Source organism: Cebus imitator, unplaced genomic scaffold, assembly GCF_001604975.1.
Source record: "Cebus imitator isolate Cc_AM_T3 unplaced genomic scaffold, Cebus_imitator-1.0 Scaffold7, whole genome shotgun sequence".
In the NCBI taxonomy this organism is placed as follows: Eukaryota; Metazoa; Chordata; class Mammalia; order Primates; family Cebidae; genus Cebus; species Cebus imitator.
Genome location: NW_016107322.1, coordinates 9,080,315 through 9,096,212, shown reverse-complemented (window position 1 = coordinate 9,096,212; position 15,898 = coordinate 9,080,315). Strand labels below are relative to the sequence as shown.

The 15,898-nt window shown below is 34.4% G+C and overlaps 1 protein-coding gene across 1 annotated transcript in view; it reads right to left on the bottom strand.

Annotated features, from left to right (window-relative positions):
- ROBO2 (roundabout guidance receptor 2) overlaps positions 1-15,898 on the bottom strand; it is a 1,330,354-nt gene that overhangs the window by 338,772 nt on the left and 975,684 nt on the right. The window lies entirely within an intron of this gene.

The following is a 15,898-nucleotide window of genomic DNA, read 5'->3' as shown; positions in this document are numbered from 1 at the left end:
TAATTAACATCACTTAAAAAATGTGAATATTGAAACCTCAAAAAAAATACTGGGCAATAAGTTATAAGCAAAAAACCCTGGCCCCTTTTTTAATTTGAGACAAACTTATCAGCCACATACCCTTTTGCCTTTTATCATTCTGTTTTCAAAAAGCTTTCTTGGTTAAATTTCATTATTCTATAAATAAGATGCTGTGCAAACCTTGCAAATCATGTAGGCAATTATGTAGAAAAGGTCAAGAAACTTGCAAAAACTCTGGAGGTATACGTTTACAATTTGTATACAGCATTAACTTTCAAAAAAATTTTATTAGCAGTTGAATAAAATTCCTAACTGATAACAGCCCAGTTTTAAATAATATTAAGTGAGGGAATTAGAGGATATGAATTCAAAGTCACTTCTACCTTTTACACTTTATGATTTTATTTGATTAAGCATCTCAAAGTTAAGGAGAGATGAATGAATCAACTTCGCAAGCATTTACTGTTTGGTCCAATACTGTAAAATTTGATTAAGTAAAACCCAGACTTGTTGGAATTCATCACACAATGCCATTCACCCTCACACCTTGTAACACAAATATGTGAGAGTAGTTTGATCAGATAAAATCAATGTGGTCTGAATAATGAAATTTAATTTCCACTTAAAATTGTGTGCTTGTTTATATACGGTTACACTTACCATGCTTCTATTTATGTAGTAATTCTAAGACTGTTCTGCAAATAAGACCTTTGTATAGTTCCAAGTTCATATGATTAGTTTGCAAAGGTTGATTTTTGTTTCCTCCATCGTACAGAGAAGGAGACGGGGCTTTGGAGACATTAAGGCTCTCTTCAGGAATCATAGTAACGTGATCCAGCTCTCTTCCCTGTATGCCACATTGGTTTATTTTCATTTTTATTATTATTCAGAATATTCATGAACTTTTACAATAGTTATTTTGCTAATCAGATAAATACAAAACTTCCAAGTAGATTCATTTGAAAATTGTTGTAAAGAGGCTAGTTACTGAAATTTAGACAAAAAGAAGGTTCAAAAGAACTTTATTTTTAACAAGACAAACCCTAGCCACATTTCCTATGGCAGTATTCCTGAAAGTTGTTTCATTCAGTTCACTGTACGATCTTGCTGTACAATGAAATGAATGAAACAACTTTGGGAAAACATTTTCTCTGTCCGCCCTTCCACCCTCAATAGCTTCATATATAATGCCATGTGTACAATCTTGTTGAAATATAAGAAATAGATGATATATTTTCCAACACTTCCCTGTCAACCTTTTGATGTTAGAATTTGATGAGTCACAGTCTATTCTCTAGAATATTTGTAAAATGACATGCAAGACACAGAAACTCGTCTAAGTCTTAGGGAGTTGCAGAGCATCTCCCTGAACAACCCAATAGCAGAATCTCATGCATAAATTTTAATCCCGTTGAATCGATGTTATAATTATTAGGCTTAGTCACTAATGGCATATTCACTAGTGTTTGTTTTGACATCAGATAAAACACCTTAAAACAAAAACACATCAATAACCCACAAAAGAGAACGCTGCTTAAGAAGAAGGCCGAATGCTAGATGCGATTCTTTAAAATTGGAGTTAAGTCAGCATCTAGACTAAGTAAGATTGGTAGCAACGGAATCTAACTGTGGTTTTATATTTGCAGGTAGTATATGGATGATCATAATGGTTGCTTGTGAATGTTTGTGGTGGTCTCCTCCTTCTGGAAACATAGCTAGATTGCCTCCTGACTTCTTTGTGGTTCCGTGTGGCATGTGACTTGTTGAGTTGTAACAGAATACGGCATGCATTACCATGGGCTGAGGGATTTATGCTGATACAAAAGCATCCAGAATTCTCTTTACCCTCAGCTACTATCACCACTGTCTTCAGCCTGGATACTGAAGAAAAGTCAATACTTTTGCCAGAGCAAGGCCCCAGCCAATCTGAAATAGGTATATAGCCCAAGGACTGATAGATATTTTCTGTAAATTTCGCTTTTAAAAACACTGATCTAGAGACTGGGAAGGGTTTGGGAAAGTAGGGATAGGAAGAGATTTGTAAAAGAATACAGCGTTACAGCTAGATGTGAGGAATAAGTTGTAGTATTCTATATCGCTACAGGATGACTGTAGTTAACAATAATATATAATTTCAGATAGTTGGAAGGACCATATGGAATACTCTCAACACACACACACACACACAAAAGATTAATGTTTGAAATGATAGATATGCTAATTGCCCTGATCTAATTACTGCATATTATAAATATCAAAACATCATTATATACCTTACAAACAGGTACAATTGTTACGTATTAACTAAAAAATTAAATGGAAAAACCACTGAAATTGTGGGACCGTTCATTAACATAGAATTCCTAACCCATCCCGACTGATAAAATAAAAATTGGTACTTGAAATAACAGATGCAGACATATGCTTTATCTTGATCCTTTCATCTTTATCTGATGGAAAGTGGAGTAGGCTACACCGTTTTCACACAAGAAGCATTTTCTTTTATGGAAGGTAGCTGCTAGGTTCCAATTAGAAATTGGAGGAAATGAAGATAAGTTTTGTATTGTCAGCTATGAAATTAAGCATGAGTCTAAAAGCCAAGAGAAAAGGTGAATAAAGGTTGCAGATTTTTTAGATTTGGTGATAATTAAGATTTCTAAATTTTTAAAATGTGTGTGTTGAATCATTTCCATGAGTAACTGCCATATTGAATTCTGACACGTATACCTCTATTCCCTCTCAAGGTAGAGGAGGGCTGTTTCCCCTTTGTTCAGGGAGACATTTTCACTCACCAATCGTACAAACTATGTCCACCCTTCACTCAGGACATTTTAAGAAAACATGTAGTCATTAAACTCTTCAGTTTGCCAGAGGGATCTTTACTGCCTAACAATGAAAATGATAAATTATCTGACTTGTCAGTCACACTCACTCAAAAGTCACTAAAAAACATATAGGTTTCTATTTTCTACATTACATATTACTACTTCCTTATTGGTTTATGTGTGAGTTGAAAGGTAAGACAAAAAATAAAAAATAAAAACACCCTCATTCACTTTCTCTTGTGTCCTTGGTTAGAGACAGGCATGTGAGCTTTTCTATTTCTTTAAAGGCACTTATAAAACTGGCTTCATAAAATGCTTCCAGATAATACAGGTAAAATTCTCATTTGCAAACAATGCATGAATTATATGAATCAAGATGGAGATCAAAATATACTTGAAACCACTGACTAGTTGTTTTGAAAGTTGTCTGGATATATAATAAGAAAAATAATAAAACTTCTACCTGTTTTTATTTGTGAAGTATCAAGTGTTAGATATAAAAATAAGCTGAAAAACACCTGGAATTCAACTGGCTGTCACATATATATGCTCAAGGAGGATAAAAACTAACAAGTTTTTTAAATTTCTGGATTTTTTTTTTCTTTTTTCTTTTTTCTGGCAGCCTCTTGCTCTGTCACAGAGGCTGGATTACAGTGGGATGATCTCAGCTCACTGCAACCTCCACCTCCCAGGTTCAAGCAGTTCTCCTACCTCAGCCTCCTCAGTAGCTGGGATTACTGGCACGCACCACCGCACCCAGCTATTTTTGTATTTTTAGTAGAGACAGGGTTTCACCATGTTGGCCAGGCTGATCTCCAACTCCTGACCTCACGTGATCTGCCTGCCTTGGCTTCCTGAAGTGTTGGGATTACAGGTGTGAGCCACCATGCGTGGACCTGAGTAGTTTGTTTTGAGTGATGTGTTAATAAATGAAAGAATGAGACAGTTTTTATTAGAAGCAAATGATTTTGCAAAAGAGCTTAGTGATCCACATTAAGCATATCCTACTTACACACAAGAACCCTGAGAAGTTAAGTTCAGTAGTTTCCAAGTGAACCCAGCCGAATCTGCATTTCCTGTAAATCATGGTGAGCGCTGTATGGGAACTCTGATTTATACTAAATTCTTTTTGTTTTTAATCACTGACCCAGTGATTTCAAAACATTTTCAGCAATATTTTCTCACCAAAGATCATGATGATCTTAGCCTTAGATCTTAAATGAGTTAAGAGCAAAACAATAGAAGTCGATTAAATAGCCACGTATATTTCTAATTGACTACATTTTTTAAAATCCAGTTTTCAAACATACAGTTTATCTGTGGAATCTGACAAATCATGTCAAAGACATACCTGATTGGAGATACTGAAAGTGCCAGGATATTTCTAGCGCACATAAAATAGTACGATATTGTTGGAAATACCTGATGTATGTAGTTTCGTGGCCCTTAGTAAAACCGGAAATAAAGCTATAAAGAATGACAAGCATAAATTATAACCCAGTCAACTCATGAGAAAAAGAAAACATGAGAAATGAATACATATATTGGGGTAAATCTCTTATTACCAAAATTGATTTTTCCATGCATCTTAGATTTTCTTTTGATTACATAAATTAAATGAGTCAGAAAATAAATTTAAATCTACCCACAGAAATTCATAATAAAAGGTATAGGGGATTACTTCTGCTATGACATTTCAATTCACTCATCAGAAGATATCTGATTACTCATGACTGCTTATATTACATTAGCCTCTTCACTCATGACAAAAAAGCTGTATTAGACCTAATCCATTATGGGTTTTCTGTTCTTTTCTTTTTTCTTTTTCACTTAAAGCTCATCACTAGTATCAACACTGAATCCTATATTAAATAGTAATTCTGTATTTAAATAAACGTTGTATTGGTAAACCTTGGTCTTATAGGGTTGTTCTAGATTATTTTTCATCTATTAGAATATTGGATAACTGTTGTGAAAAATAGAGCTTGAGTCTTAAGAGACACAAGACAATGAAACTTTTCCCAATACCATTTAATTTTGAGGCATCTCAATTGGGAAGAAAAGGATAATTTTTCTGAAAGAAACAATCACTCTCTCTAGAAATTAATATCTTTCCTTCTTTCTAGGACCAGATTTGAACTGAACTTCAAGACAAATAGACACAAGATAAATCTTTTCTTATATATCCTCAACTGTGGGAATTTTATACTCCACACAAAATTAGATCTATTGCCTTGCTTTCTTATCTGCTTTAGGGTTCTCAAGACACAGGAATTCATTTACCCTGAAAGGGTCTTCAAAACATCTTTCTCAATTTAATTTCCCATAGGTTCTCAATTGGTTGCAACATTCAGTTTGGAGGTGTAGAGATTTACTTTCATTCAAAACTTGTTAAAGATACCATCAGGCTACAAATAGGGACTAAATTTTATTAATGTTAGATTTAGCTTTCTAAAGACAATTTTGCAATAAATGGGTTCTAAATTTGAGTATATATGTACATACAATTCGATATGTGATCCATTAAAATAAAGGGGAAATTTTCCTCTCTCAGTCACTGGAATCCTAGGAGAGAACGTAACTTTGAATGAAGAATATCTGCATGGCCATGTCAGACAGTACACAGAAAACAAACTTGAAGTTTTCAAACTTTTTTAATGGAAAAAAGAGCTACTATCTACCACTTGCTTTCCATTTTCAGTTACTATGAATCACAGGTAGGAAGATTTTGCATTAAGGAATGAAGAAAATCACTTTTGGCATTAATTTCTTTTAAGCCTTACTGTTGCTGTTTTACAAGTACCACTGTTCTAAAAATCAGTCATCTCCCTATGGACGCTTCAACAGTGTCACAGATACAAATGTGGTTCTTGCTGATGTAAATGTTTGATTCCTCTTGGATTGTCCAGAGAAACATTTCAGCTAGGTCAATGCCTCTAAAGAACAGGAAGATGATGTTTTGCCTTTTGCAGACAGGGCGGTTGCCAGCACTTATCTGGGAAGAGTGCTAAAAACACTGGACCAGAGATGAATTTGAGAGCCAAGCCGTTAGGAGTAGTGTTGCCAGATAACAACATTTAATACAAGTATTTTTATTTATAAACTTGGCAATCCTAATTATGAGCCTTTCATTATCACTCAGTGGCTTCTTCCAGGAGAATCTGAATGAAGAAATCTCTCCATAAGCATGAAGGCACATAATGATAATCAATAGACAGAGGCTCTTTTCAGTCCTCCCAGATTAAAACACCAGAATCTAGAAAGAACCAACTACAAAAGAAGAATACTTCCCATTTTTTCTTGTAATTAGTATCACATTCTGCATTTTCCCTAAATCCTCTAAATCTGCTTTTGAGATGGGTAATTAATCACAGAAACTTTTTGCTGTGAATTACGTATGTACATATTTATATATTGTGAGCATATAAAACTGAGGCTTAATAACAACCGATGTTATTAGAATATACGTGAAAGTAAAGGGAAAATAAATGTTGTTTTCTGAGATTTTAAACCAGTCAGTCTCAATCCTAGCTATAAATTGAAATTACCTGGGATTAAAACAAAACGAAATAAACAAAAACAATAAATAGCCGAATTTCAGCCCCATAATATGGGTACCTATGCCCATCATTAGTAGAGACCAAGAGTTAATCTTGGTCAAGTCTTAATCTCGACCTTGGATTAAATCCCAGATCAGCCATTTTCTATATGTATATCTATACAGTCAGTTACTTAACTTCTCTAAGTATGACTTAGAATCTGAGAGAAATACAGTTCTCTAAGTATGAGCTAGATTCCAAGATAAATACAATTCTCTAAGAATGAGTTAGAATCTAAGAGAAATACAGTATGTCCAAGTAACCTAAAATTCTATGCATAAATATAGTCATTTTAGGTATTGAAAAGCTATAAAATTCCCTGGTCCCACTTGTTTCACTGAAATTGACAAATGGTGATTATCTTTAGTATATATTATAGCTTCATAAAGTTATAAAACCACAAGAATAGTCAGAAATGGTACTATTTAAATTTTTCAATATATTTTGTAGTATTTATGTCCACTATCTACCATCCATGCGCCTCTGCTTCTCCTCCCACGGCCTCTTCTGTCAGTATATTTGGATATATCCAGCGTCACCGACACAACTTGGAGAGTCCTAGGCTGCTTTGGAAGTCTAGGTTCTTCCTCCTACCTGGACTAATGCCTAGTCTCCCCTGCACTCCTGACTATACCTTGGGTTTATCTCTTATTATGCTTTTATTCATGTATCACTAGAAAACTGATGAAGATATCATGAGTCAGAATGCTAAGAAGGCCAGGGAATTTAGATGAGATCTTTCTGCCTACATAGAACATGACTAAATATCTAGCTTACACTTGTCTCACATGAAAAGAATGAATGTCACATTTTCCAAAATCTTAGAATTAATGTTCTAATATGCCTTTTGTGTTTACAATCCCTTAGCCAAGACGGTAAACTCTACATTAAAATAGCTAGCTTAATTTCTAGAGAATATTTTCTAATGTATAATTTTCTAATATTAAATAAAATATAATATTAGTGTCAGGTTGCACGGTTCCAACAAAATAAATAATTCTTTTTGGTCACAGACAACTCACCGCTTTGGCATCTTCTTATCTTTTTCATACCACCAATCAACATAAATTAGCTAGGCCCGGATGCACGCATGAGTCACTTAATTTCTTACCCAATGAAGTTTCATTATCACAAGCACTAAAACAAGCCCTATTTCCCAGGCAGCTATGTTCTACATGTTAAAGGCAGCAACTGTTCTATGAAATATTTTAAGGTGACAAGGTATCTATTTTTGCATTGGGAAATAGGTGGCAAGACTGCATTATTCAATTATTTTTTTTTCCCATTTATTTATTTTATTGTATTTTAGGTTTTGGGGTACATGTGAAGAACATGCAAAATTGTTGCATAGGAACACACATGGCAGTGTGATTTGCTGCCTTCCTCCCCATCACCTACATCTGGCATTTCTCCCCCTGCTATCCCCCCCCAGCTCCCCACCCCCCACCATCCCTCCCCTATTTCCCCCCAACTGACCCCAGTGTGTAGTGCTCCCCTCCCTTTGTCCATGTGCTCTCATCGTTCAACACTAGAATGAAAAATGAAATTGTACATTATTAGATGCAAAGATGATAATGCCTTTCATACACAATGCTTTTTTTGCTGAAGGAGGCAAAATACTATTAGCATGACATCTAATTTTCAATTTAAGATTTCTAAAAAAAATGTTGAGGTGACTGAAAAGTTCTAAGATTACACATTCCTCTGACTTATTTACTAAGCTGTGAGATATCAATGAATATTTTTTATTGTAGAATCATTGTAGGAAGATAACTTTCTCCCATTTATGGACTGACATAACAAGCTTTATGTTGTGTGTTATGTGTCTCCATATTTTTAGACAATGATTTTATTTCAAAACTCAATTTGGTTTCTAGAAAATCATTTACTGGTCTATTAGTGAACTTACCTCTTTAAGATAGGGTCACACAGGATTTTTAAAAATAGTGTTTAACAGAAGATAAGATTTTGCTATGGAAGGAACACTTTTGCTGCATTTTACAATTTAATGTAAGATATATTTCATCAAATTAATAACCATAATTTGTATCTTTGAGTTTATACATTTACATTGCTTTGCCCAAAAAATTGAATGTTTAAAAAAAGGCGTACATGAACTAATATTTTATTAATAGAATTGTATTTCACATGTACTAAGAGTTTTCAATTAAAAGAAACCATGTGAAAAATGTATAAAGGTACTTTTAATCCAATTAGAATAAAATGAAATTTTTAAACGAGATTATTTAAACATTCAAAACCTACATAAATATGTTATTGGTTACTGAATATATGAATACATTATTTTAATAAATGTACTATTTGGTCAAATTTCAAAACTGAAACATATTTATTATCATTCAATATTTATGTGATTTTTCTTTCCATTGTTACTTTTTATAAGAAGAGGAAAAAATAGGATTTTCTACTTATTTCCTAAATTGAAAATACTTTTGTATCTCTATAGATTTTTGTTTATATAACAATAAAGAAAGTACTTGAAATCAGTATATATTACAGAAAATCTTCAAAAGAATAAAAGGGCATACACAGACATATCTATTAATCCTTATATAGATATTCAGGTTCACTCTTGTTAAAATGTTAGAAAGCTAATTTCATACTCCATCTGGAGAACATTGAATAAATTTAAATTTTTAGTACTATTGTCCCATGGAAGAAGTCTGGTTATTTTTAAAAATTCAAATATTTTTTTTGTTAGTTTTTTTTTTTTCTTTTTTTTTTTGTGACTTGCACTTTGGCAAATGACAAAATTGGTGCACCACTTGGAGGAAAAGTGCTATTCTTCAGGCCAAGAAGGCTTCCTTCCACAAGCTTTAATTTAATTTTGACAATGCCCATGCGAACATGGGTGAATTCACAGATTTTAATTTAATGCTTCAGAGTCTCAGATAAAGGGGGAACAGACAATATCTCAACACCGTAGACTGTATCCTTCTGTCCTTTTTACATCCCACCTGAGAACACCATCCCCAAATGTGTCAGCTTAGAGTGCTGATATATTGCTGTGCATGGCACATTCTGGGACCTGGATATGTAGGCAACCTTCAGTTTTATGGTCTCACACTCAGAAAAAGCAATCAGAGTGATTTGCTAGGAAATCAAGTGTAGAATGCTACCAAAAGGGCAGTTGAAATCCCTTGTTTTGCCCTCTTTTATGACTACAGAGGCAATGTTTAAAAATTCTACATTGACAATAAGGTGTTTACTTTATATTTTAACAGCCACATTAAAGATTATTTATTTTTCAAATGTTGCAAAACAAGAGTAAAAATCTCCCTGAAATAAAAGAAAAACAGTCCTCTGCTTTTATTGAGCAACTTTTCAAATACAATTGTACTTAACTCATTGAGGCCAACAAATAGAGTCCCTATTGAGCAAATAAATATTCCCAAAGGGGTCAAAGGGCTTGAAAGTAGGTTCTTTTAAATACCAGTCACAATAAAACCCAAAGAGAAATAAGTAACGCAGTATAGAGAACTGCACTGATCATTTTTAGCATAAAATATTACACTTACAAATGCATTTATCAAAACTACAGCTTACCTATGTATGCTCTCCCTACCTGACATATCACAAATTTACTCCCTCAAAGAACAATCTTCTAAGCATAATGCAGAGACACACACACTATATCTATCACACTGTTATTCAACCAGAAAAGATCAAATTTTCTAATACAAATAAAGTGGAAATGGTTCTTCCAATTTAAGGTCCATAAAACACTTATTAAAGATAAAAGCAGCTTATTTTGCAATATTGGCCTTCGTGAGATGCAGTATGTGCCACAGAATGAAATAGAAATTTCAGTGATGGAAAATCATTCTCCTTCCCTCTTGATAGTATAATAACCTTTTAAATCATGTTTGACATTTGTAAGTTGAGTGAGCTGGCAGGCCTGAAAAGCCTATGCAGTAATATATGTGGCAAACCCTTTCTGGCGCAGTAATCTCATTGCTGTGTCTAACGGCTCTCACTTCATGTGGCCAACTGGGCCCCAAGAGACTTATTTGACTCTGCCTTTCTCAAGCCACTGGTTGCTAATGTCCCTTATTATGAGGAAAGCAGAAACGTGCCTTCAGGCAATGGCCACTCTGCTAGGGGTACAACCACCAACCAACCTTCTGCTGAGCTTTTTTTGTTTTCAACTCTTAAATATGCACATACGTTATACAAAAGGGGTTCTTTGTGCTTCAAAACAACAATATGACAGCGATATTTACTCTGCTCCGATTGCTAATCTGACAAGCTCCATCTGGTAAGCAGACCCTTTATCTTCTCATCACCCTAAACCTCTGAAGGGAAGTGGACACTAGCGGCATATGTCCATGGCTGGTCCTTATGCTTAATGAGGTAGAATATTTATAGGTTGAAACTTTAAGGACACCTAGGAGATGTGTTAGCTGATGTGGAGAAAGAAAGCTATCCCACTAAAGAGGGCTATATGAGCCTATTTTCTGTCACACTGCATTTCATTTGGAAACGAAGCCCAGCACTACAACTTCTTAGAAAGGTGAAGTCGAAATGTGATTTTTCTTAAAATATTTAATAATCCTAAAGTGTCACCTTCAATGTCCCCAGATAAATTTCTGCTTATCCCTAGCACTTACATTTATATATATATATATATATATATACACACACACACATATATACACATGTATATGTGATATATATAAAATATTTCATTGTCAATTAAAGGATGAATATATTCAAGATGTACATGATGATTTTGTTTTTATGCATACTTATACACACACACTGTGTAATGATGAATACAATCAGATTAATTAACACAACCATCACCACCAATTATGTACAAAATGTGGTCAAAGTATACAAACTCAGTTATAAGATACTTCAATATTTTAATTGCCTTATCTTTATTCTCTACTGAAATATAAGCATTGTTAATGCAACAAATATAGGTTATTTCATAAGTCCACATAGTAGATGCTTTTTAATATTAGTTGTTATAATAAATGTATATATTTTCACTTTGTTATGAACACAAAATACTGTGTATGTCTTTATATTATATTTTGCACAGGGATAACAATAAACAGAATACTGTGTATTTCTTTATATTATATTTCACACAGGAATAAATGTAATATCAAAACAAATCTACCTTAGCCCCAAACTCAGGTTATTTTTGGCTTCCATAGTTTATCAAAGAGCTTCATTTATCTTGTCCTTTTTCAGCCATTCAACAACTCATCTTGGGAGTGTCCGCTCTGTGTGATCTGTACTTAAACCATAAAATATTCCTGAAATTTAAGCTTCCAAATTAATATGGCACTCCATACCTACAATTTAACAGATAGTGCTTTGTAGCAATATAGAAAGAACATGGAAGGGAGGAACTGTTATAACTACATGCCCAGAAACAAATGTGTAATTTTAGAGAATTAGCAAGGTCTATCTTTACGTTTGGTAGCACATTAAGTAACATGAATTCCTTCTATGGATGGACTGATTATAATTACAGCTGACATGCACATATTAAGGAAAGAAATATTAGTGTGTTTTTCCATTCAATGCTGATAAAACATCTGAGCAGTAAAGATAAAATATTCCCTTACTCAATTTGTATTTTATATACAACCTAAAGCCAACTTCATCCTATGGGGATTTAAAGGCATCTGAGACTTTGGTTTAGAAGTGGGAAATAAATGATGAAATTTCCTCAGCCATTTTCTGGGTCACTTTCTCAATAAAAAGGTCACAGCTAGCTGCTGTTGCTGCCTTCCAAGTCTATATTTCAGCTGTATTAATGCATTCTTCTCTCTTTTCATCATTTAGAGGATATTTAATGTGTTTTCCGATAGGTACCTGAAATTACAGTTGACTTTAAAACCTCTCATAATAATTGGGTGAGTCAGAACATGCTAAAGAAGAGATCTGGAAATTTGGCATTATCTCTTAGATTCGGTGTCCATATCAGCATATCCTTTATGAATTTATAGTCCAAAAATTCCTATTAATTATATGGAAATACATACAGGTGCAATGATTGGTTTAATGATTTTATTTGCTGAGGCACTGTGGCCCACAATTGTTTAGGGGTGTATATGGGAGACAAGGAAGGTAAGCATTGGTAGACGTAATGAAGAGAAATATGGCTTTAGTCAGAAGAATAATAAACTTGTATTAAGGGCTCACCACAAACAAGGCACTGTTCTAAGTAGTTTACATCTATTAATTAATTCAATCTTTACAATCACCCTGTGAGATAGGTACTATTAATATCTTTTCTTTTAATTGATATAACAGACTCAGGTCAGGCTTGATGTCTCACACCTGTAATCCCAGTACTTTGGGAGGCCAAGAAAAGAGGATCATTGAAGGCCAGTAGTTTGAGACCAGCCTGGGCAATATGGCTAGATGCTGCTTCTCTGAAAAAACAAACAAACAAACAAACAAACAAACAAAAAACTGCTCTTTACTTAGTCAAATGTGGTGATGCACACCTGTAGTTCTAGCTACCTGGGAGGCTGAGGCAGGAGGATCACTTGAGCCCAAGAGGTCAAGGCAGCAGTGGGTCATGACTGTGCCACTGTACTCCAGTCTGGGTGACAGAGCAAGGCCCTGCTTCTTAAAAAAGAAACAAATAATTTTAAAAAGAAGAAAAAAGAAAATTGAAGCTCAGCAAGGTCAAGTAATTCCTCAGAGGACACACAGCAGTTATGTAACAAAATTGGGGAGTTTAGCTCAAGAGTCACACATTTAACCACTACATTGTGAATTTAGTAAAAGACTTATAGTTGAAGGATAGCTTCTAAAGTAAAAGAAAGGTATCATTTTAACTATGATGAGAACGAAAAGGGATTTTTCAGTTGAGCATTTATGCCAAACTTTTCAAATGAATAGTATAGGAAATTTAATTTTGCTTTGTTCACGCATGAATTTAGATATTCACAGCTATATGTATGATAGGAACATTTTAAATATTTGATAAGTGAATGAATTGATAATTTAATAAAGACATAGATTGCTGTATACTATTCTATCATTTTAGAGCAATGCATGCATATGTAATTTCAGAAGTGATTGGAGGCTACATATATAAGTAGTTAGGGGACTCCACTGCGTATTGCTGCGTAAATTACACTTAGCCAACGCAATCTATTATATTATCAGCTATGGTGGGAATTGTTTTAACACCAGTCTCCTCCAGAATAATTATTCTGATCATAATACTGGTAACAATATTAGGAAATTGGACTCTAGAAATCTTATGGAAAACGTGAACAAAATCATCTTGGAAATCTTCACTTGTTAAAGTCGGTAATATATATATTTTAATTAAAAAATATGTTTATTAGGCCAGACACAGTGGCTCATACCTGTAATCCCAGCACTTCAGAAGGATCGAAGTGGGTGGATCACCTGAGGTCAGGAGTTCGAGACCAGCCTGGCCAATATGGTGAAGCCCTATCTCTACTGAAAACACAAAAATTAGCCAGGTATAGTGGTGTGTATTTGTAATCCCAGCTACTCGGAGGCTGAGGCAAGAGAATTGCTTGAACCTGAGAGGTGGAGGTTGCAGTGGCTGAGATCACTAATTACAGATTACTCTGTCTAAAAATAAAATAAAATAAAATAAAAGTCTATTATTTCAGTTTAGGTTTAAAATAAGCCCTCCTATTCTCTTATTTTAGGCAGTAGCCCCTAAATCCCTCCTGTAAAGAAATTCTAGAGACACCCTTTATCAGAAATGTTGAGACTTTAATAAGAAAACTGAGGCAGAGGAAAGGAGATGGTGAGAAAGTAAAAGGTCATAAAGTTTATGTAAAAAGAAAGGAAATACTGCCTAAATGGGAAAATGACTGGGATTATATACCACAATTTCCTTTTCCTCTTATCAACAATATAATTAAAAAAAAATTAGTCTGTTAGCATCAGTATTTTTGTAGCACAGCAGAGACAGAACCAAAAATTCCAAAGACAGGTATAAAAATAACCTCTTCAAGATTAGAAAAAAAGAACAGATGGGTTGGGCTGCTACATTCATGCTCTCTACATTGTACTAAATTAAGTTAGAAGGAATAAATGCATCTTTGGGTCCTGCCTAAATATCCAGTTAGAGCCTGAATCTTAAGCTACTATTGATTATTTTCAACTCTGAGTGGTTGCTCTATAAACTAAATCAACTCCCTAAACAACTTTTTCTTAGAATAATTTTTGGAATATGTGAGGCAGCATAGCAAATGATAAACACTCTAGGTAGAGTCTAAAGTTTGAGAGCAGTAAAAAAAATTGATTTCCCTGCTGCATAATTTAATTCTCTGTCAATTTCTCTCTTGCTGTAAATCTATGCTAACCTGCAAAAGTGATTAAAGCTACAAAATTTGCATTTGTGGACATGTTGTACATATATGATATATAATATGTATGGTAGATTTAAACATTTATGGGAGAAAGAATGAGGTATTTTTTCAAAACTATGAGACTATGATGAATGTTACGGAAATATTTGCATTCCATATTTATTGTCATGACTCTGTCTTCCCTCCTGTTACCCAGGCTTAGAATCTTTGAGACCAACTTGCGGTCTCCATTTCCACCCTTTTATTTTTATCTAGTTGGCAGACATTGCCTGTCATTCTCTGCTATGTTGTCCCACCCTGTTATAATCTGTATTATTATGGTTGTTCCTCTGATTCCTATTCTCAATTAGTCTGACCTGATATTTTGCAATCGTAATCTAAGAAGTCTCTTGATATGGTTTGGCTGTGTCCCCCACCTAAATCTCACCTTGAACTACAGCTCGCATAATCCCCACATATCATGGGAGAGAGCAGTGGAAGGTAAGTGAATCATGGAGGCCGTTACCTCCATGTTGTTCTCCTGATATTGAGTGAGTTCTCAGATCTGACGATTTTATAAAGGGCTTTTCCCCCTTTGCTGGGCACTTTTCCTTTCTGCTGCCATGTGAAGAAGGATGTGTTTGCTTCTCCTTCCACCATGATCGAAAGTTTCCTGAAGTCTTCCCAGCCCTGTCGAAACTCTAGGGTCAATTAAACCTCTTTCCTTTATAAATTACACAGTCTTGGGTATTTCTTCCTAGCAGCGTGGGAATAAACTAATATATCGCTAGGCTTTTAGTTTTTGTTATCTCCAGACTACCCTTGACTCTCTCTTAAGTTGCTTTTCCTAAAACACAGTCTGATACCACACCTATCTATTCCATTCTTCTGTCACCCATTTAAATGTCAACTTAAAACATACATAGACTAATATTTTAGAATCTAATCCCAACTTACCTTCTCAACTTATATTTTAAATGCCCATCAATGATAGACTGGATAGGGAAAATATGGCACATATACACCATGGAATATTATGCAGCCATCAAAAACGATGAGTTTGGGTCCTTTGTAGGGACATGGATGAACCTGGAAACCATCATTCTCAGCAAACTGACAG